This window comes from Taudactylus pleione, unplaced genomic scaffold, assembly GCF_031769625.1.
Source record: "Taudactylus pleione unplaced genomic scaffold, aTauple2 ptg000100l, whole genome shotgun sequence".
Classification (NCBI taxonomy): Eukaryota; Metazoa; Chordata; class Amphibia; order Anura; family Myobatrachidae; genus Taudactylus; species Taudactylus pleione.
In genome coordinates this window covers 89,075-111,832 of record NW_028284502.1, presented here as the reverse complement: position 1 = coordinate 111,832, position 22,758 = coordinate 89,075, and the positions used below count along the sequence as shown (strand labels likewise).

The 22,758-nt window shown below is 34.9% G+C and overlaps 7 non-coding genes across 7 annotated transcripts; all 7 read left to right on the top strand.

The window, feature by feature from the left end:
- Positions 1 to 7,912: 7,912 nt before the first annotated feature.
- On the top strand, positions 7,913 to 7,994 carry TRNAS-GCU (transfer RNA serine (anticodon GCU)). The gene has a single exon. It is a non-coding gene; the product is annotated as a tRNA-Ser (tRNA).
- Positions 7,995 to 13,116: 5,122 nt separating this feature from the next.
- On the top strand, positions 13,117 to 13,198 carry TRNAS-GCU (transfer RNA serine (anticodon GCU)). Its single transcript has one exon. It is a non-coding gene; the product is annotated as a tRNA-Ser (tRNA).
- Positions 13,199 to 14,137: 939 nt separating this feature from the next.
- TRNAS-ACU (transfer RNA serine (anticodon ACU)) lies at positions 14,138 to 14,219 on the top strand. The gene has a single exon. It is a non-coding gene; the product is annotated as a tRNA-Ser (tRNA).
- A 2,063-nt stretch (positions 14,220 to 16,282) lies between these two features.
- Positions 16,283 to 16,364, top strand: TRNAC-GCA (transfer RNA cysteine (anticodon GCA)). The gene has a single exon. It is a non-coding gene; the product is annotated as a tRNA-Cys (tRNA).
- Positions 16,365 to 17,407: 1,043 nt separating this feature from the next.
- Positions 17,408 to 17,489, top strand: TRNAS-ACU (transfer RNA serine (anticodon ACU)). Its single transcript has one exon. It is a non-coding gene; the product is annotated as a tRNA-Ser (tRNA).
- A 4,237-nt stretch (positions 17,490 to 21,726) lies between these two features.
- On the top strand, positions 21,727 to 21,808 carry TRNAS-GCU (transfer RNA serine (anticodon GCU)). The gene has a single exon. It is a non-coding gene; the product is annotated as a tRNA-Ser (tRNA).
- A 433-nt stretch (positions 21,809 to 22,241) lies between these two features.
- Positions 22,242 to 22,323, top strand: TRNAS-ACU (transfer RNA serine (anticodon ACU)). Its single transcript has one exon. It is a non-coding gene; the product is annotated as a tRNA-Ser (tRNA).
- The last annotated feature ends 435 nt before the right edge of the window (positions 22,324 to 22,758 follow it).

Below are 22,758 nucleotides of genomic sequence, written 5' to 3'. Positions count from 1 at the left end.
TATAAAGAATTGATTTAAAATATGACAAGTGGTGTCAGTAAACCCTTCATTATTTGCACCAGAAAGACGTGGTGGCCGAGTGGTTAAGGCGATGGACTGCTAATCCATTGTGCTCTGCACGCATGGGTTCAATTGTCGGTTCGGAATCGTTTGCTTGGAAATGGAGTTTTTGCAAATAATGCTTCATAAGTGAAGCTGACACTCAAATGTCAAAAATAAACTAATTCAATTAAGAAATCTACTTCAATGAACAATGCTTTTCATTAAAGACATACATAGAACACATTTAGTGAAAATCTGCCATTACTGTTATAGTAGAAGTCATGTCATTGGTTAGATGTGTATGTTATGATTTTTTGTCGTTGGTGATGGATCAACATGATGGTGTAGTAGTTCACAAATATAGGTTACGTTTAAAGTAAAATAAATGTTCTTTAAGCAAAGGCTCACTTGAAAGTGGACTTGCTAACAAGCCTGTGATATGTATCAAATAAGAGTTACAAAATTATGGATACTATCACTTGTGATACAGAAGCAGTAATTTATTTACTTGAATGTCCCTGTGGATTCCAATATATTGGTCAGACAAAAAGAAAACTAAAAATAAGAATTGCTGAGCATATTTTCAACATCAAGAAAGGTTTACAGACACATAGCGTGTCCAAACACTTTCTAGACCATCACAACCGAAATCCCTCTGGTTTGTCATTTATGGGCATACAGAAAATCTGCCCTAACTGGAGAGGAGGTGACATTTCAAAAGAATTGAGAAAAAAGGAAACAAAATGGATTTTCTGGATGCAAACCTTGCAACCTGCAGGTTTAAATATGGATATAGAGATAAATGCTTTCCTTTAAATACCTATTAATCAATTAATTCTATACATTGCTTAAATTTCTCTAATTTTTACATCACTTTTTATAATATAATACCATTCTCATAATAAAAACACAAAAACGCAATACCTTAATTTTTATTTATTTCTAAAAGGAAATTATACCTAATTATAGAATTAGGTTTTTAATTGAATCAATTAAATCTTTCAATAAAATGAAGCACACAGGATGGAACGCTATCCTTGAAAAAGGGCCAGGAGCCTGAAACGCGTTGGTTTTAGCGCACATCTGACACACAGCAGAGACATAGTGACGTCATCACACTGCACCTTTGCAGCATCGGGCCGTTTACACGGACGAAGAAGACGATCACCCCGTGCAGGAAACCAGCCGGACGGAGCGGAAGCCGTTAAAGGTAGGCAGATATAGGGAGAGACAGTTAGTTTTTCACGTCTGACTCCAGTATCACACCGCACTGCAAGGCATGTTATCGGAACCCTGATGTCAATTATGGACTTTCCTAAAATTAAAAAAGGGTTTTAAACATCTTTTACTAATCCCTTTTTTTTTTTTTTTTTTTTTTTACAGGTATTGCGTTACATTCATACATGTTTATTCACAAGTGCTCTTTATTTGTTACATATTGAAATTATTTTATTAGGAGCTGCTTTCAAAATAACATCCATAGCGCAGAATATATATTTTTTTATCATACCTATTATTTATTGTTTCTGCTGCTGCCACAATGGATAGTTATATTACACATACAAGGCGGAATAATTTAGGCAAAGTTTTCACTTTAAATAAACAAATACCAGAACCTAAAATTGATAGTGAACGTTTTTATGATCAATTTCTACTGTTAGAGAAAAATTACACTTCCGAGATTAAACAATGGTGGGAAGTGACTACTTTAAAAAAATATATAGAATTGGGTTTAATCCCTAGGGGCTTAAGGATACAAAAAAATCCTACTTTTGAACCCACAACTCCTGATTTTTTTCTGAAATGGAATAGCATTTTAGATAATTGCTCTAGAGAGCTGATTACATTAATTATTCAAGATAGAAGTCAATCCTTAGAATGTATTAATGAAAACATTAAGAAAGTGGAAAAGAAATTTGAACCACTGGTGAACATGAAAGAATATATAGATTTAATGCAAATGACTAATGTTAAAATGGAAGAATTAGAAGAATCTATTGTGAATCAAAAACAGAAAAAATTCCACAGAGACCATATGGAGAAACAACATATTGTTGATAATGAAAGAAGGAATTTTAGGAAATCCTCACAGATTAAACCAAAAACAACATTGGCAGGTTTTCAGCCACAAAACACTTCATTCAAACCTCACTGCTCAACTAATTATTATAATAAGAAACAAAACAAGACATTTCCCAGAAGGGATATTCATAAAGAACCACTAATAAAGAATCGGCCACCAACACCTTTGCAAAGAAAAATTTATCACCCTTACAATCCAAGGAATTTTGAATATAGGAATACTACAACATATTTGACAAACAAACAATCATTTAATCAGGGAAAAGAGTCAGCAAGAACAGAAGAAAACTTGAAATATCATAACCTCATTAGTAATATAGAAGCAAGAGAAAACAGAGATATTACAACAACAGCACCAAGATACGGCAAAAGAGCAACACCACTGGAGGAGGAAGATGATTACACTGATTTTTAGATCTCCTCTGGGAAACAAAGAAACCACCAGAATTGACTCCCACAATAGCAAAAAAAACAACGAACGGAACTTTCTCCAAAAGAAGGGGTGTCCGGGGTGGAAAAAGAAAGAAGAACGTTACAGTAAATGCCATTACGGAAACAGAAGATGATAACATATACAATCTTAGTAAGAGACAGTTGTCGAAACATCAAATCTCTGTATTAAATAAAGGATTAAAATTTGCCCCTCACTCCACCATAGATCAATTTAATGTGTACATTGATACACACAAGTTTATAAGAAAACTATGTATCAAGAAGTTTTTTGCTGAAAAGACACCAAATGAAGAAAATACAACATTGGAACAAAAATATATTCACAGCAATTTTAAACCTCCGTCAAAATTTTTTCCGTCTCATGTTAAAGGCCCTCATATTGAAAGCTTTCAAAAATTGGTTGAGAATGACATCAGAAAATTAACGGGTAAGGAAAAAAAGAAATTTAACATAACCATTGAGGAGAAGGAGGCACTTAGAGAATTGAAAGAAGATGACTCCATTGTCCTGAAGCCAGCGGATAAGGGCGGTGGACTTGTCATTATGGACAAAGAAAAGTATGAAGCAGAGGTGTTGAACCTCTTATCGGACACGGAGACATATGAAATACTACAAGGAGACCCAACACAGAGGTATCAGAAGGAATTGAAAGAACTTTTAGAGGAGGGTCTTCAAATAGGTATTCTATCAAAAAAGGAGTATGAATTTCTGTTTATAGAATTCCCTATGGTTCCAACCTTTTATCAATTACCCAAATTGCATAAGGATCCAGTTAACCCTCCCGGACGCCCGATAGTATCGGGAATAGGATCTTTATCCTCCAATGTCTCCAAATATGTAGACTCTTTTCTCAAAACCATAGTACAACAACAAAGAAGTTACTTGAAGGATACACTTAATATTCTACAACATCTGGAAAACATTAAATGGCAAAGTCATTTCATACTGTGCACGAGTGATGTTCGCTCACTGTATACCTGTATAGACCACAACCTGGGATGTGATGCGACGAGATTTTTTCTTTCGAACTGTTCGAATTTACACAATGCACAGATTAATTTCATCATGGACTGTATTCAATTCATTTTGCATCAAAACTATTTCTGGAATGGAGGTCATTACTACAACCAAGTAAAAGGAACTGCGATGGGTTCGTCTTTCGCACCCAGCTACGCCAACCTCTTTGTGGCAAAATGGGAGGAGCAATACATTTGGCAGAATAACCCCTATCAGAAAAACATCATATCTTGGAAACGATATATAGATGACTTATTTTTCATCTGGGATGGCCCTGATGATCTCTTAGCTGATTTCTTCTCGTATCTTAATAATAACAGTTTTGGGCTTGAATTTATCTCAACTTTTAGCAAGAACATGATAGTTTATTTGGATTTGGAATCTTCATTTTCAATAACACCATACAAACAAGAACCCACACGAAAGACATCAGTGGAAACAATACCTTGTTATATACCAGTAATCATCACACGAAATGGATTCAGAATATCCCAAAAGGACAATTTAGTAGATTAAAAAGGAATTGTTCACAACATGACATCTTTTTACAACAAAGTGAAACAATGAAAAACAAGTTCTTGAAAAAAGGATATGATGAACAGAAATTACAAGAGGCCTTAGAAGAGATATCGCTTAAAGAGAGGAAGGATACACTTTTATATAAAGAACGCAATACAAAGGAGGATTTCAATATAGCCTTTGTCACACAATTTAATAGTCAACATCATGTAATTGAATCTATATTGAATAAGCATTGGCATATATTGCTTCTGGACAATAAATTGAAATCAGTCATTCCAACAAAACCAAAAATTATTTACAAAAAAGCATGCAACCTCAAGCATCAATTGGTGAAAAGTCATACTCATTTAAATAATGGAGCCAACTTTGGGAACAAAAAGAAAGGTCATTTTTTCTGTTTGAACTGTTTACCATGCAAAACTTTAAGAAAACAATCGACACAACCATTAACTGGATTCAAATCAAATGTATCAAATAAGAGTTACAAAATTATGGATGCTATCACTTGTGATACAGAAGCAGTAATTTATTTACTTGAATGTCCCTGTGGATTCCAATATATTGGTCAGACAAAAAGAAAACTAAAAATAAGAATTGCTGAGCATATTTTCAACATCAAGAAAGGTTTACAGACACATAGCGTGTCCAAACACTTTCTAGACCATCACAACCGAAATCCCTCTGGTTTGTCATTTATGGGCATACAGGAAATCTGCCCTAACTGGAGAGGAGGTGACATTTCAAAAGAATTGAGAAAAAAGGAAACAAAATGGATTTTCTGGATGCAAACCTTGCAACCTGCAGGTTTAAATATGGATATAGAGATAAATGCTTTCCTTTAAATACCTATTAATCAATTAATTCTATACATTGCTTAAATTTCTCTAATTTTTACATCACTTTTTATAATATAATACCATTCTCATAATAAAAACACAAAAACGCAATACCTTAATTTTTATTTATTTCTAAAAGGAAATTATACCTAATTATACCTAATTATAGAATTAGGTTTTTAATTGAATCAATTAAATCTTTCAATAAAATGGAGCACACAGGATGGAACGCTATCCTTGAAAAAGGGCCAGGAGCCTGAAACGCGTTGGTTTTAGCGCACATCTGACACACAGCAGAGACATAGTGACGTCATCACACTGCACCTTTGCAGCATCGGGCCGTTTACACAGACGAAGAAGACGATCACCCCGTGCAGGGAACCAGCCGGACGGAGCGGAAGCCGTTAAAGGTAGGCAGATATAGGGAGAGACAGTTAGTTTTTCACGTCTGACTCCAGTATCACACCGCACTGCAAGGCATGTTATCGGAACCCTGATGTCAATTATGGACTTTCCTAAAATTAAAAAAGGGTTTTAAACATCTTTTACTAATCCCTTTTTTTTTTTTTTTTTTTTTTTTTACAGGTATTGCGTTACATTCATACATGTTTATTCACAAGCGCTCTATATTTGTTATATATTGAAATTATTTTATTAGGAGCTGCTTTCAAAATAACATCCATAGCGCAGAATATATATTTTTTTATCAAGCCTGTGATATTGCTGAGAACACAACCAACAATGTATAAAGAATTGATTTAAAATATGACAAGTGGTGTCAGAAAACCCTTCTTTATTTGTGCCAGAAAGACGAGGTGGCGGAGTGGTTAAGGCCATGGATTGCTAATCCATTGTGCTCTACACGCATGGGTTCAATTGTCGGTTTGGAATTGTTTGCTTGGAAATGGAATTTTTGCAAATAATGCTTCATAAGTGAAGCTGACACTCAAATGTCAAAAATAAACTAGTTCAATTAAGAAATCTACTTCAATGAACAATGCTTTTCACTAAAGACATACATAGCACACATTTAGTGAAAATCTACCATTACTGTTATAGTAGAAGTCATGTCATTGGCCAGATGTGTATGTTATGATTTTTTGTCATTTGTGATGGATCAACATGATGGTGTAGTAGTTCACAAATATAGGTTACGTTTAAAGTAAAATAAATGTTCTTTAAGCAAAGGCTCACTTGAAAGTGGACTTGCTAACAAGCCTGTGATATTGCTGAGAACACAACCATCAATGTATAAATAATTGATTTAAAATATGACATGTGGTGTCAGAAAACCCTTCTTTATTTGTGCCAGAAAGACGAGGTGGCTGAGTGGTTAAGGCTATGGACTGCTAATCCTTTGTACTCTGCACGCATGGGTTCAAATCCCATCTTCATCGGTTTGGAATTGTTTGCAAGGAAATGGAATTTTTGCAAATAATGCTTCATAAGTGAAGCTGACACTCAAATGTCAAAAATAAACTAGTTCAATTAAGAAATCTACTTCAATGAACAATGCTTTTCATTAAAGACATTCAAAGCACACATTTAGTGAAAATCTACAATTACTGTTATAGTAGAAGTCATGTCACTGGCTAGATGTGTATGTTATGATTTTTTGTCATTTATGATGGATCAACATGATGGTGTAGTAGTTCACAAATATAGGTAACATTTAAAGTAAAATAAATGTTCTTTAAGCAAAGGCTCACTTGAAATTGGACCTGCTAACAAGCCTGTGATATTGGTGAGAACACAACCAACAATGTATAAAGAATTGATTTAAAATATGACAAGTGGTGTCAGAAAACCCTTCTATTTTTGTGCCAGAAAGACAAGGTGGCCAAGTGGTTAAGGCGATAGACTGCTAATCCATTGTGCTCTGCACGCAATGGTTCAAATCCCATCTTAGTCGGTTTGGAATTGTTTGCTTGGAAATGGGATTTTTGCAAATAATGCTTCATAAGTGAAGCTGACACTCAAATGTCAAAAATAAACTAATTCAATTAAGAAATCTACTTCAATGAACAATGCTTTTCATTAAAGACATACATAGAACACATTTAGTGAAAATCTACCATTACTGTTATAGTAGACGTCATGCCATTAGCCAGATTTGTATGTTATGACTATTTGTCGTTTGTGAAGGATCAACACGATGGTGTAGTAGCTCACAAATATAGGTAACATTTAAAGTAAAATAAATGTTCTTTAAGCAAAGGCCCACTTGAAAATGGACTTGCTAACAAGCCTGTGATATTGCTGAGAACACAACCAACTATGTATAAAGAATTGATTTAAAATATGACAAGTGGTGTCAGAAAACCCTTCTTTATTTGTGCCAGTAAGATGAGGTGGCCGAGTGGTTAAGGCGATGGACTTCACTTCACTTCTCTTACGAAGCATTATTTGCAAACATTCCATTTCTAAGCAAACAATTCCATACCGACGAGGATGGGATTTGAACCCATGCATGCAAAGCACAATCCATTGTGCGCTGCACGCATGGGTTCAAATCCCATCCTCGTCGGTTTGGAATTGTTTGCTTGGAAATGGAATTTTTGCAAATAATGCTTCATATGTGAAGCTGAGACTCAAATGTCAAAAATAAACTAGTTCAATTAAGAAATCTACTTCAATGAACAATGCTTTTCATTAAAGACATTCATAGCACACATTTAGTGAAAATCTACTATTACTGTTATAGTAGAAGTCATGTCATTGGCCAGATGTGTATGTTATGATTTTTTGTCATTTGTGATGGATCAACATGATGGTGTAGTAGTTCACAAATATAGGTAACATTTAAAGTAAAATAAATGTTCTTTAAGCAAAGGCTCACTTGAAAGTGGACTTGCTAACAAGCCTGTGATATTGATGAGAACACAACCAACAATGTATAAAGAATTGCTTTAAAATATGACAAGTGGTGTCAGAAAACCCTTCTTTTTTTGTGCCAGAAAGACGAGGTGGCCGAGTGGTTAAGGCGATGGACTGCTAATCCATTGTGCTCTGCACGCATGGGTGCAAATCCCATCCTCGTCGGTTTGGAATTGTTTGCTTGGAAATTGAATTTTTGCAAATATTGCTTCATAAGTGAAGCTGACACTCAAATGTCAAAAATAAACTAGTTCAATTAAGAAATCTACTTCAATGAACAATACTTTTCATTCAAGACATACATTTCACACATTTAGTGAAAATCTACCATTACTGTTATAGTAGAAGTCATGTCATTGGCTAGATGTGTATGTTATGATTTTTTGTCGTTTGTGAAGGATCAACATGATGGTGTAGTAGTTCACAAATATAGGTTATGTTTAAAGTAAAATAAATGTTCTTTAAGCAAAGGCTCAATTGAAAGTGGACTTGCTAACAAGCCTGTGATATTGCTGAGAACACAACCAACAATGTATAAAGAATTGATTTAAAATATGACAAGTGGTGTCAGTAAACCCTTCATTATTTGCACCAGAAAGACGTGGTGGCTGAGTGGTTAAGGCGATGGACTGCTAATCCATTGTGCTCTGCACGCATGGGTTCAATTGTCGGTTCGGAATCGTTTGCTTGGAAATGGAGTTTTTGCAAATAATGCTTCATAAGTGAAGCTGACACTCAAATGTCAAAAATAAACTAATTCAATTAAGAAATCTACTTCAATGAACAATGCTTTTCATTAAAGACATACATAGAACACATTTAGTGAAAATCTGCCATTACTGTTATAGTAGAAGTCATGTCATTGGCTAGATGTGTATGTTATGATTTTTTGTCGTTGGTGATGGATCAACATGATGGTGTACTAGTTCACAAATATAGTTTACGTTTAAAGTAAAATAAATGTTCTTTAAGCAAAGGCTCACTTGAAAGTGGACTTGCTAACAAGCCTGTGATATTGCTGAGAACACAACCAACAATGTATAAAGAATTGATTTAAAATATGACAAGTGGTGTCAGAAAACCCTTCTTTATTTGTGCCAGAAAGACGAGGTGGCGGAGTGGTTAAGGCCATGGATTGCTAATCCATTGTGCTCTACACGCATGGGTTCAATTGTCGGTTTGGAATTGTTTGCTTGGAAATGGAATTTTTGCAAATAATGCTTCATAAGTGAAGCTGACACTCAAATGTCAAAAATAAACTAGTTCAATTAAGAAATCTACTTCAATGAACAATGCTTTTCACTAAAGACATTCATAGCACACATTTAGTGAAAATCTACTATTACTGTTATAGTAGAAGTCATGTCATTGGCCAGAAGTGTATGTTATGATTTTTTGTCATTTGTGATGGATCAACATGATGGTGTAGTAGTTCACAAATATAGGTAACATTTAAAGTAAAATAAATGTTCTTTAAGCAAAGGCTCACTTGAAAGTGGACTTGCTAACAAGCCTGTGATATTGATGAGAACACAACCAACAATGTATAAAGAATTGCTTTAAAATATGACAAGTGGAGTCAGAAAACCCTTCTTTTTTTGTGCCAGAAAGACGAGGTGGCCGAGTGGTTAAGGCGATGGACTGCTAATCCATTGTGCTCTGCACGCATGGGTGCAAATCCCGTCCTCGTCGGTTTGGAATTGTTTGCTTGGAAATTGAATTTTTGCAAATATTGCTTCATAAGTGAAGCTGACACTCAAATGTCAAATATAAACTAGTTCAATTAAGAAATCTACTTCAATGAACAATACTTTTCATTCAAGACATACATATCACACATTTAGTGAAAATCTACCATTACTGTTATAGTAGAAGTCATGTCATTGGCTAGATGTGTATGTTATGATTTTTTGTCGTTTGTGAAGGATCAACATGATGGTGTAGTAGTTCACAAATATAGGTTATGTATAAAGTAAAATAAATGTTCTTTAAGCAAAGGCTCAATTGAAAGTGGACTTGCTAACAAGCCTGTGATATTGCTGAGAACACAACCAACAATGTATAAAGAATTGATTTAAAATATGACAAGTGGTGTCAGAAAACCCTTCTTTATTTGTGCCAGAAAGATGAGGTGGCCGAGTGGTTAAGGCGATGGACTGCTAATCCATTGTGCTCTGCACGCATGGGTTCAATTGTCGGTTCGGAATCGTTTGCTTGGACATGGAATTTTTGCAAATAATGCTTCATAAGTGAAGCTGACACTCAAATGTCAAAAATAAACTAATTCAATTAAGAAATCTACTTCAATGAACAATGCTTGTCATTAAAGACATACATAGAACACATTTAGTGAAAATCTGCCATTACTGTTATAGTAGAAGTCATGTCATTGGCTAGATGTGTATGTTATGATTTTTTGTCGTTGGTGATGGATCAACATGATGGTGTAGTAGTTCACAAATATAGGTTACGTTTAAAGTAAAATAAATGTTCTTTAAGCAAAGGCTCACTTGAAAGTGGACTTGCTAACAATCCTGTGATATTGCTGAGAACACAACCAACAATGTATAAAGAATTGATTTAAAATATGACAAGTGGTGTCAGAAAACCCTTCTTTAATTGTGCCAGAAAGATGAGGTGGCGGAGTGGTTAAGGCCATGGATTGCTAATCCATTGTGCTCTGCACGCATGGGTTCAATTGTCGGTTTGGAATTGTTTGCTTGGAAATGGAATTTTTGCAAATAATGCTTCATAATTGAGGCTGACACTCAAATGTCAAAAATAAACTAGTTCAATTAAGAAATCTACTTCAATGAACAATGCTTTTCACTAAAGACATACATAGCACACATTTAGTGAAAATCTACCATTACTGTTATAGTAGAAGTGATGTCATTGGCCAGATGTGTATGTTATGATTTTTTGTCATTTGTGATGGATCAACATGATGGTGTAGTAGTTCACAAATATAGGTTACGTTTAAAGTAAAATAAATGTTCTTTAAGCAAAGGCTCACTTGAAAGTGGACTTGCTAACAAGCCTGTGATATTGCTGAGAACACAACCATCAATGTATAAATAATTGATTTAAAATATGACATGTGGTGTCAGAAAACCCTTCTGTTTTTGTGCCAGAAAGACGAGGTGGCTGAGTGGTTAAGGCTATGGACTGCTAATCCTTTGTACTCTGCACGCATGGGTTCAAATCCCTTCTTCATCGGTTTGGAATTGTTTGAAAGGAAATGGAATTTTTGCAAATAATGCTTCATAAGTGAAGCTGACACTCAAATGTCAAAAATAAACTAGTTCAATTAAGAAATCTACTTCAATGATCAATGCTTTTCATTAAAGACATTCAAAGCACACATTTAGTGAAAATCTACAATTACTGTTATAGTAGAAGTCATGTCACTGGCTAGATGTGTATGTTATGAATTTTTGTCTTTTATGATGGATCAACATGATGGTGTAGTAGTTCACAAATATAGGTTACGTTTAAAGTAAAATAAATGTTCTTTAAGCAAAGGCTCACTTGAAAGTGGACTTGCTAACAAGCCTGTGATATTGCTGAGAACACAACCAACAATGTATAAAGAATTGATTTAAAATATGACAAATGGTGTCAGAAAACCCTTCTTTATTTGTGCCAGAAAGATGAGGTGGCCGAGAGGTTAAGGCGATGGACTTCAATTCACTTCACTTATGAAGCATTATTTGCAAAAATTCCATATCCAAGCAAGCAATTCCAAACCGATGAGGATGAGATTTGAACCCATGCATGCAGAGCACAATCCATTGTCAAAAATAAACTAGTTCAATTAAGAAATCTAATTCAATGATCAATGCTTTTCATTAAAGACATTCAAAGCACACATTTAGTGAAAATCTACAATTACTGTTATAGTAGAAGTCATGTCACTGGCTAGATGTGTATGTTATGAATTTTTGTCATTTATGATGGATCAACATGATGGTGTAGTAGTTCACAAATATAGGTAACATTTAAAGTAAAATAAATGTTCTTTAAGCAAAGGCTCACTTGAAATTGGACCTGCTAACAAGCCTGTGATATTGGTGAGAACACAACCAACAATGTATAAAGAATTGATTTAAAATATGACAAGTGGTGTCAGAAAACCCTTCTATTTTTGTGCCAGAAAGACAAGGTGGCCAAGTGGTTAAGGCGATAGACTGCTAATCCATTGTGCTCTGCACGCAATGGTTCAAATCCCATCTTAGTCGGTTTGGAATTGTTTGCTTGGAAATGGGATTTTTGCAAATAATGCTTCATAAGTGAAGCTGACACTCAAATGTCAAAAATAAACTAGTTCAATTAAGAAATCTACTTCAATGAACAATGCTTTCACTAAAGACATACATAGCACACATTTAGTGAAAATCTACCATTACTGTTATAGTAGACGTCATGCCATTGGCCAGATTTGTATGTTATGATTATTTGTCGTTTGTGAAGGATCAACACGATGGTGTAGTGGCTCACAAATATAGGTAACATTTAAAGTAAAATAAATGTTCTTTAAGCAAAGGCCCACTTGAAAATGGACTTGCTAACAAGCCTGTGATATTGCTGAGAACACAACCAACAATGTATAAAGAATTGATATAAAATTTGACAAGTGGTGTCAGAAAACCCTTCTTTATTTGTGCCAGTAAGATGAGGTGGCCGAGTGGTTAAGGCGATGGACTTCACTTCACTTCTCTTACGAAGCATTATTTGCAAACATTCCATTTCTAAGCAAACAATTCCATACCCACGAGGATGGGATTTGAACCCATGCATGCAGAGCACAATCCATTGTGCGCTGCACGCATGGGTTCAAATCCCATCCTCGTCGGTTTGGAATTGTTTGCTTGGAAATTGAATTATTGCAAATAATGCTTCATATGTGAAGCTGAGACTCAAATGTCAAAAATAAACTAGTTCAATTAAGAAATCTACTTCAATGAACAATGCTTTTCTTAAAGACATTCATAGCACACATTTAGTGAAAATCTACTATTACTGTTATAGTAGAAGTCATGTCATTGGCCAGATGTGTATGTTATGATTTTTTGTCATTTGTGATGGATCAACATGATGGTGTAGTAGTTCACAAATATAGGTAACATTTAAAGTAAAATAAATGTTCTTTAAGCAAAGGCTCACTTGAAAGTGGACTTGCTAACAAGCCTGTGATATTGATGAGAACACAACCAACAATGTATAAAGAATTGCTTTAAAATATGACAAGTGGTGTCAGAAAACCCTTCTTTTTTTGTGCCAGAAAGACGAGGTGGCCGAGTGGTTAAGGCGATGGACTGCTAATCCATTGTGCTCTGCACGCATGGGTGCAAATCCCATCCTCGTCGGTTTGGAATTGTTTGCTTGGAAATTGAATTTTTGCAAATATTGCTTCATAAGTGAAGCTGACACTCAAATGTCAAAAATAAACTAGTTCAATTAAGAAATCTACTTCAATGAACAATACTTTTCATTCAAGACATACATATCACACATTTAGTGAAAATCTACCATTACTGTTATAGTAGAAGTCATGTCATTGGCTAGATGTGTATGTTATGATTTTTTGTCGTTTGTGAAGGATCAACATGATGGTGTAGTAGTTCACAAATATAGGTTACGTTTAAAGTAAAATAAATGTTCTTTAAGCAAAGGCTCAATTGAAAGTGGACTTGCTAACAAGCCTGTGATATTGCTGAGAACACAACCAACAATGTATAAAGAATTGATTTAAAATATGACAAGTGGTGTCAGAAAACCCTTCATTATTTGCACCAGAAAGACGTGGTGGCCGAGTGGTTATGGCGATGGACTGCTAATCCATTGTGCTCTGCACGCATGGGTTCAATTGTCGGTTCGGAATCGTTTGCTTGGAAATGGAATTTTTGCAAATAATGCTTCATAAGTAAAGCTGACACTCAAATGTCAAAAATAAACTAGTTCAATTAAGAAATCTACTTCAATGAACAATGCTTTTCTTTAAAGTCATATATAGCACACATTTAGTAAAAATCTACCATTACTGTTATAGTAGAAGTCATGTCATTGGCCAGATGTGCATGTTATGATGTTTTGTCGTTTGTGATGGATCAACATGATGATGTAGTAGTTCACAAATAAAGGTTACGTTTAAAGTAAAATAAATGTTCTTTAAGCAAAGGCTCACTTGAAAGTGGACTTGCCAACAAGCCTGTGATATTTATGAGAACACAACCAACAATGTATAAAGAATTGATTTAAAATATGACAAGTGGTGTCATAAAACCCTTCTTTATTTGTGTCAGAAAGATGAGGTGGCCGAGTGGTTAAGGCGATGGACTACTAATCCATTGTGCTCTGCACGCTTGGGTTCGAATCCCATCTTCATCGGTTTGGAATTGTTTGCTTGGAAAAGGAATTTTTGCAAATAATGCTTCATAAGTGAAGCTGACACATAAATGTCAAAAATAAACTAGTTCAATTAAGAAATCTACTTCAATGAACAATGCTTTTCATTAAAGACATACATAGCACACATTTAGTGAAAATCTACCATTACTGTTATAGTAGAAGTCATGTCATTGGCTAGATGTGTATGTTATGATTTTTTGTCGTTTGTGATGGATCAACATGATAGTGTAGTAGTTCACAAATATAGGTTACGTTTAAAGTAAAATAAATGTTCTTTAAGCAAAGGCTCACTTGAAAGTGGACTTGCTAACAAGCCTTTGATATTGCAGAGAACACAACCAACAATGTATAAAGAATTGATTTAAAATATGACAAGTGGTGTCAGAAAACCCTTCTTTATTTGTGCCAGAAAGATGAGGTGGCCGAATGGTTAAGGCGATGGACTTCAATTCACTTCACTTATGAAGCATTATTTGCAAAAATTCCATATCCAAGCAAGCAATCCCAAACCGATGAGGATGGGATTTGAACCCATGCATGCAGTGCACAATCCATTGTCAAAAATAAACTAGTTCAATTAAGAAATCTACTTCAATGAACAATGCTCTTCATTAAAGACATACATAGCCCACTTTTAGTGAAAATCTACCATTACTGTTATAGTAGAAGTCATGTCATTGGCCAGATGTGTATGTTATGATTTTTTTGTCATTTGTGATGGATCAACATGATGGTGTAGTAGTTCACAAATATAGGTTACGTTTAAAGCAAAATAAATGTTCTTTAAGCAAAGGCTCACTTGAAAGTGGACTTGCTAACAAGCCTGTGATATTGCTGAGAACACAACCAACAATGTGTAAAGAATTGATTTAAAGTATGACAAGAGGTGTCAGAAAACCCTTCTAGATTTGTGCAAAAAAGACGAGGTGGCCGAGTGGTTAAGGTGATGGACTGCTTATCTATTGTGCTTTGCACGCATGGGTTCAAATCCCATCCTCGTCGGTTTGGAATTGTTTGCTTGGAAATTAAATTTTTGCAAATAATGCTTCATAAGTGAAGCTGACACTCAAATGTCAAAAATAAACTAATTCAATTAAGAAATCTTCTTCAATGAACAATGCATTTCATTAAAGACATACATAGCACAAATTTAGTGAAAATCTACCATTACTGTTATAGTAGACGTCATGTCATTGGCCATATTGGTATGTTATGATTTTTTGTCATTTGTGATGGATCAACATGATGGTGAAGTAGTTTACAAAAATAGGCTACATTTAAAGTAAAATAAATGTTCTTTAAGCAAAGGCTCACTTGAAACTGGACTTGCTAACAATCCTGTGATATTGCTGAGAACACAACCAACAATGTATAAAGATTTAATTTAAAATATGACAAGTGGTGTCAGAAAACCCTTCTTTATTTGTGCCAGAAAGATGAGGTGGCCGAGTGGTTAAGGCGATGCACTTCACTTCACTTATGAAGTATTTGCAAAAATTCCATTTCTAAGTAAACAATTCCAAACAGACGAGGATGTGATTTGAACCCATGCATGCTGAGCACAATCCATTGTGCTCTGCACGCATGGGTTCATATCCCATCCTCGTTGGTTTGGAATTGTTTGCTTGGAAATGGAATTTTTGCAAATAATGCTTCATATGTGAAGCTGACACTCAAATGTGAAAAATAAACTAGTTCAATTAAGAAATCTACTTCAATGAACAATGCTTTTCATTAAAGACATACATAGAACACATTTAGTGAAAATCTACTATTACTGTTATAGTAGAAGTCATGTCATTGGCCAGATGTGTATGTTATGATTTTTTGTCATTTGTGATGGATCTACATGATGGTGTAGTAGTTCACAAATATAGGTTACGTTTAAAGTAAAATAAATGTTCTTTAAGCAAAGGTTCACTTGAAAGTGGACTTGCTAACAAGCCTGTGATATTGCTGAGAACACAACCAACAATGTATAAAGAATTGATTTAAAATATGACAAATGGTGTCAGAAAACCGTTCTTTATTTGTGCTAGAAAGATGAGGTGGCCGAGTGGTTAAGGCGATGGACTGCAAATCCATTGTGCTTTGCACACTTGTGTTCAAATCCCATCTTCATCGGTTTGGATTTGTTTGCTTGGAAATGGAATTTTTGCAAATAATGCTTCATAAGTGAAGCTGACACTCAAATGTCAAAAATAAACTAGTTCAATTAGGATATCTACTTCAATGAACAATGCTTTTCATTAAAGACATACATAGCACACATTTAGTGAAAATCTACCATTACTGTTATAGTAGAAGTCATGTCATTGGCCATATTGGTATGTTATTATTATTTGTCGTTTGTGATGGATCAACATGATGGTGTAGTAGCTCACAAATATAGGTTACGTTTAAAGTAAAATAAATGTTCTTTAAGCAAAGGCTCACTTGAAAGTGGACTTGCTAACAAGCATGTGATATTGCTGAGAACACAACCAACAATGTATAAAGAATTGATTTAAAATATGACAAGTGGTGTCAGAAATCCCTTCTTTATTTGTGCCAGAAAGACGACGTGGCCGAGTGGTTAAGGCGATGGACTTCACTTCACTTATGAAGCATTATTTGCAAAAATTCCATATCCAAGCAAGCAATTCCAATCCGACGAGGATGGGATTTGAACCCATGCATGCAGAGCACAATGCATTGTGCGCTGCACGCATTGGTTCAAATCCCATCGTCGTCGGTTTGGAATTGTTTGCTTGGAAATTGAATTTTTGCAAATAATGCTTCATAAGTGAAGCTGACACTCAAATGTCAAAAATAAACTAGTTCAATTAAGAAATCTACTTCAATGAACAATGCTTTTCATTAAAGTCATACATAGCACACATTTAGTAAAAATCTACCATTACTGTTATAGTAGAAGTCATGTCATTGGCCAGATGTGAATGTTATGATGTTTTGTCGTTTGTGATGGATCAACATGATGGTGTAGTAGTTCACAAATAAAGGTTACGTTTAAAGTAAAATAAATGTTCTTTAAGCAAAGGCTCACTTGAAAGTGGACTTGCTAACAAGCCTGTGATATTTATGGGAACACAACCAACAATGTATAAAGAATTGATTTAAAATATGACAAGTGGTGTCAGAAAACCCTTCTTTATTTGTGTCAGAAAGATGAGGTGGCCGAGTGGTTAAGGCGATGGACTACTAATCCATTGTGCTCTGCGTGCATGGGTTCAAATCCCTTCCTCGTTGGTTTGGAATTGTTTGCTTGGAAATGGAATTTTTGCAAATAATGCTTCATAAGTGAAGCTGACACTCAAATGTCAAAAATAAACTAATTCAATTAAGACATCTACTTCAATGAACAATGCTTTTCATTAAAGACATACATAGAACACATTTAGTGAAAATCTACCATTACTGTTATAGTAGAAGTCATGTCATTGGCTAGATGTGTATGTTATGATTTTTTGTCGTTTGTGATGGATCAACATGATAGTGTAGTAGTTCACAAATATAGGTTACGTTTAAAGTAAAATAAATGTTCTTTAAGCAAAGGCTCACTTGAAAGTGGACTTGCTAACAAGCCTGTGATATTGCTGAGAACACAACCATCAATGTATAAATAATTGATTTAAAATATGACATGTGGTGTCAGAAAACCCTTCTGTTTTTGTGCCAGAAAGACGAGGTGGTTGAGTGGTTAAGGCTATGGACTGCTAATCCTTTGTACTCTGCACGCATGGGTTCAAATCCCATCTTCATCGGTTTGGAATTGTTTGCAAGGAAATGGAATTTTTGCAAATAATGCTTCATAAGTGAAGCTGACACTCAAATGTCAAAAATAAACTAGTTCAATTAAGAAATCTACTTCAATGAACAATGCTTTTCACTAAAGACATTCAAAGCACACATTTAGTGAAAATCTACAATTACTGTTATAGTAGAAGTCATGTCACTGGCTAGATGTGTATGTTATGATTTTTTGTCATTTATGATGGATCAACATGATGGTGTAGTAGTTCACAAATATAGGTAACATTTAAAGTAAAATAAATGTTCTTTAAGCAAAGGCTCACTTGAAATTGGACCTGCTAACAAGCCTGTGATATTGGTGAGAACACAACCAACAATGTATAAAGAATTGATTTAAAATATGACAAGTGATGTCAGAAAACCCTTCTACTTTTGTGCCAGAAAGACAAGGTGGCCAAGTGGTTAAGGCGATAGACTGCTAATCCATTGTGCTCTGCACGCAATGGTTCAAATCCCATCTTAGTCGGTTTGGAATTGTTTGCTTGGAAATGGGATTTTTGCAAATAATGCTTCATAAGTGAAGCTGACACTCAAATGTCAAAAATAAACTAGTTCAATTAAGAAATCTACTTCAATGAACAATGCTTTTCACTAAAGACATACATAGCACACATTTAGTGAAAATCTACCATTACTGTTATAGTAGACGTCATGCCATTGGCCAGATTTGTATGTTATGATTATTTGTCGTTTGTGAAGGATCAACACGATGGTGTAGTAGCTCACAATTATAGGTAACATTTAAAGTAAAATAAATGTTCTTTAAGCAAAGGCCCACTTGAAAATGGACTTGCTAACAAGCCTGTGATATTGCTGAGAACACAACCAACAATGTATAAAGAATTGATTTAAAATATGACAAGTGGTGTCAGAAAACCCTTCTTTATTTGTGCCAGTAAGATGAGGTGGCCGAGTGGTTAAGGCGATGGACTTCACTTCACTTCTCTTACGAAGCATTATTTGCAAACATTCCATTTCTAAGCAAACAATTCCATACCGACGAGGATGGGATTTGAACCCATGCATGCAGAGCACAATCCATTGTGCGCTGCACGCATGGGTTCAAATCCCATCCTCGTCGGTTTGGAATTGTTTGCTTGGAAATGGAATTTTTGCAAATAATGCTTCATATGTGAAGCTGAGACTCAAATGTCAAAAATAAACTAGTTCAATTAAGAAATCTACTTCAATGAACAATTCTTTTCATTAAAGACATTCATAGCACGCATTTAGTGAAAATCTACTATTTCTGTTATAGTAGAAGTCATGTCATTGGCCAGAAGTGTATGTTATGATTTTTTGTCATTTGTGATGGATCAACATGATGGTGTAGTAGTTCACAAATATAGGTAACATTTAAAGTAAAATAAATGTTCTTTAAGCAAAGGCTCACTTGAAAGTGGACTTGCTAACAAGCCTGTGATATTGATGAGAACACAACCAACAATGTATAAAGAATTGCTTTAAAATATGACAAGTGGTGTCAGAAAACCCTTCTTTTTTTGTGCCAGAAAGACGAGGTGGCCGAGTGGTTAAGGCGATGGACTGCTAATCCATTGTGCTCTGCACGCATGGGTGCAAATCCCGTCCTCGTCGGTTTGGAATTGTTTGCTTGGAAATTGAATTTTTGCAAATATTGCTTCATAAGTGAAGCTGACACTCAAATGTCAAAAATAAACTAGTTCAATTAAGAAATCTACTTCAATGAACAATACTTTTCATTCAAGACATACATATCACACATTTAGTGAAAATCTGCCATTACTGTTATAGTAGAAGTCATGTCATTGGCTAGATGTGTATGTTATGATTTTTTGTCGTTTGTGAAGGATCAACATGATGGTGTAGTAGTTCACAAATATAGGTTATGTTTAAAGTAAAATAAATGTTCTTTAAGCAAAGGCTCAATTGAAAGTGGACTTGCTAACAAGCCTGTGATATTGCTGAGAACACAACCATCAATGTATAAATAATTGATTTAAAATATGACATGTGGTGTCAGAAAACCCTTCTGTTTTAGTGCCAGAAAGACGAGGTGGTTGAGTGGTTAAGGCTATGGACTGCTAATCCTTTGTACTCTGCACGCATGGGTTCAAATCCCATCTTCATTGGTTTGGAATTGTTTGCAAGGAAATGGAATTTTTGCAAATAATGCTTCATAAGTGAAGCTGACACTCAAATGTCAAAAATAAACTAGTTCAATTAAGAAATCTAATTCAATGATCAATGCTTTTCATTAAAGACATTCAAAGCACACATTTAGTGAAAATCTACAATTACTGTTATAGTAGAAGTCATGTCACTGGCTAGATGTGTATGTTATGAATTTTTGTCATTTATGATGGATCAACATGATGGTGTAGTAGTTCACAAATATAGGTAACATTTAAAGTAAAATAAATGTTCTTTAAGCAAAGGCTCACTTGAAATTGGACCTGCTAACAAGCCTGTGATATTGGTGAGAACACAACCAACAATGTATAAAGAATTGATTTAAAATATGACAAGTGGTGTCAGAAAACCCTTCTATTTTTGTGCCAGAAAGACAAGGTGGCCAAGTGGTTAAGACGATAGACTGCTAATCCATTGTGCTCTGCACGCAATGGTTCAAATCCCATCTTAGTCGGTTTGGAATTGTTTGCTTGGAAATGGGATTTTTGCAAATAATGCTTCGTAAGTGAAGCTGACACTCAAATGTCAAAAATAAACTAGTTCAATTAAGAAATCTACTTCAATGAACAATGCTTTCACTAAAGACATACATAGCACACATTTAGTGAAAATCTACCATTACTGTTATAGTAGACGTCATGCCATTGGCCAGATTTGTATGTTATGATTATTTGTCGTTTGTGAAGGATCAACACGATGGTGTAGTGGCTCACAAATATAGGTAACATTTAAAGTAAAATAAATGTTCTTTAAGCAAAGGCCCACTTGAAAATGGACTTGCTAACAAGCCTGTGATATTGCTGAGAACACAACCAACAATGTATAAAGAATTGATATAAAATTTGACAAGTGGTGTCAGAAAACCCTTCTTTATTTGTGCCAGTAAGATGAGGTGGCCGAGTGGTTAAGGCGATGGACTTCACTTCACTTCTCTTACGAAGCATTATTTGCAAACATTCCATTTCTAAGCAAACAATTCCATACCCACGAGGATGGGATTTGAACCCATGCATGCAGAGCACAATCCATTGTGCGCTGCACGCATGGGTTTAAATCCCATCCTCGTCGGTTTGGAATTGTTTGCTTGGAAATTGAATTTTTGCAAATAATGCTTCATATGTGAAGCTGAGACTCAAATGTCAAAAATAAACTAGTTCAATTAAGAAATCTACTTCAATGAACAATGCTTTTCATTAAAGACATTCATAGCACACATTTAGTGAAAATCTACTATTACTGTTATAGTAGAAGTCATGTCATTGGCCAGATGTGTATGTTATGATTTTTTGTCATTTGTGATGGATCAACATGATGGTGTAGTAGTTCACAAATATAGGTAACATTTAAAGTAAAATAAATGTTCTTTAAGCAAAGGCTCACTTGAAAGTGGACTTGCTAACAAGCCTGTGATATTGATGAGAACACAACCAACAATGTATAAAGAATTGCTTTAAAATATGACAAGTGGTGTCAGAAAACCCTTCTTTTTTTGTGCCAGAAAGACGAGGTGGCCGAGTGGTTAAGGCGATGGACTGCTAATCCATTGTGCTCTGCACGCATGGGTGCAAATCCCATCCTCGTCGGTTTGGAATTGTTTGCTTGGAAATTGAATTTTTGCAAATATTGCTTCATAAGTGAAGCTGACACTCAAATGTCAAAAATAAACTAGTTCAATTAAGAAATCTACTTTAATGAACAATGCTTTTCTTTAAAGTCATATATAGCACACATTTAGTAAAAATCTACCATTACTGTTATAGTAGAAGTCATGTCATTGGCCAGATGTGCATGTTATGATGTTTTGTCGTTTGTGATGGATCAACATGATGGTGTAGTAGTTCACAAATAAAGGTTACGTTTAAAGTAAAATAAATGTTCTTTAAGCAAAGGCTCACTTGAAAGTGGACTTGCCAACAAGCCTGTGATATTTATGAGAACACAACCAACAATGTATAAAGAATTGATTTAAAATATGACAAGTGGTGTCATAAAACCCTTCTTTATTTGTGTCAGAAAGATGAGGTGGCCGAGTGGTTAAGGCGATGGACTACTAATCCATTGTGCTCTGCACGCTTGGGTTCGAATCCCATCTTCATCGGTTTGGAATTGTTTGCTTGGAAAAGGAATTTTTGCAAATAATGCTTCATAAGTGAAGCTGACACTCAAATGTCAAAAATAAACTAGTTCAATTAAGAAATCTACTTCAATGAACAATGCTTTTCATTAAAGACATACATAGCACACATTTAGTGAAAATCTACCATTACTGTTATAGTAGAAGTCATGTCATTGGCTAGATGTGTATGTTATGATTTTTTGTCGTTTGTGATGGATCAACATGATAGTGTAGTAGTTCACAAATATAGGTTACGTTTAAAGTAAAATAAATGTTCTTTAAGCAAAGGCTCACTTGAAAGTGGACTTGCTAACAAGCCTTTGATATTGCAGAGAACACAACCAACAATGTATAAAGAATTGATTTAAAATATGACAAGTGGTGTCAGAAAACCCTTCTTTATTTGTGCCAGAAAGA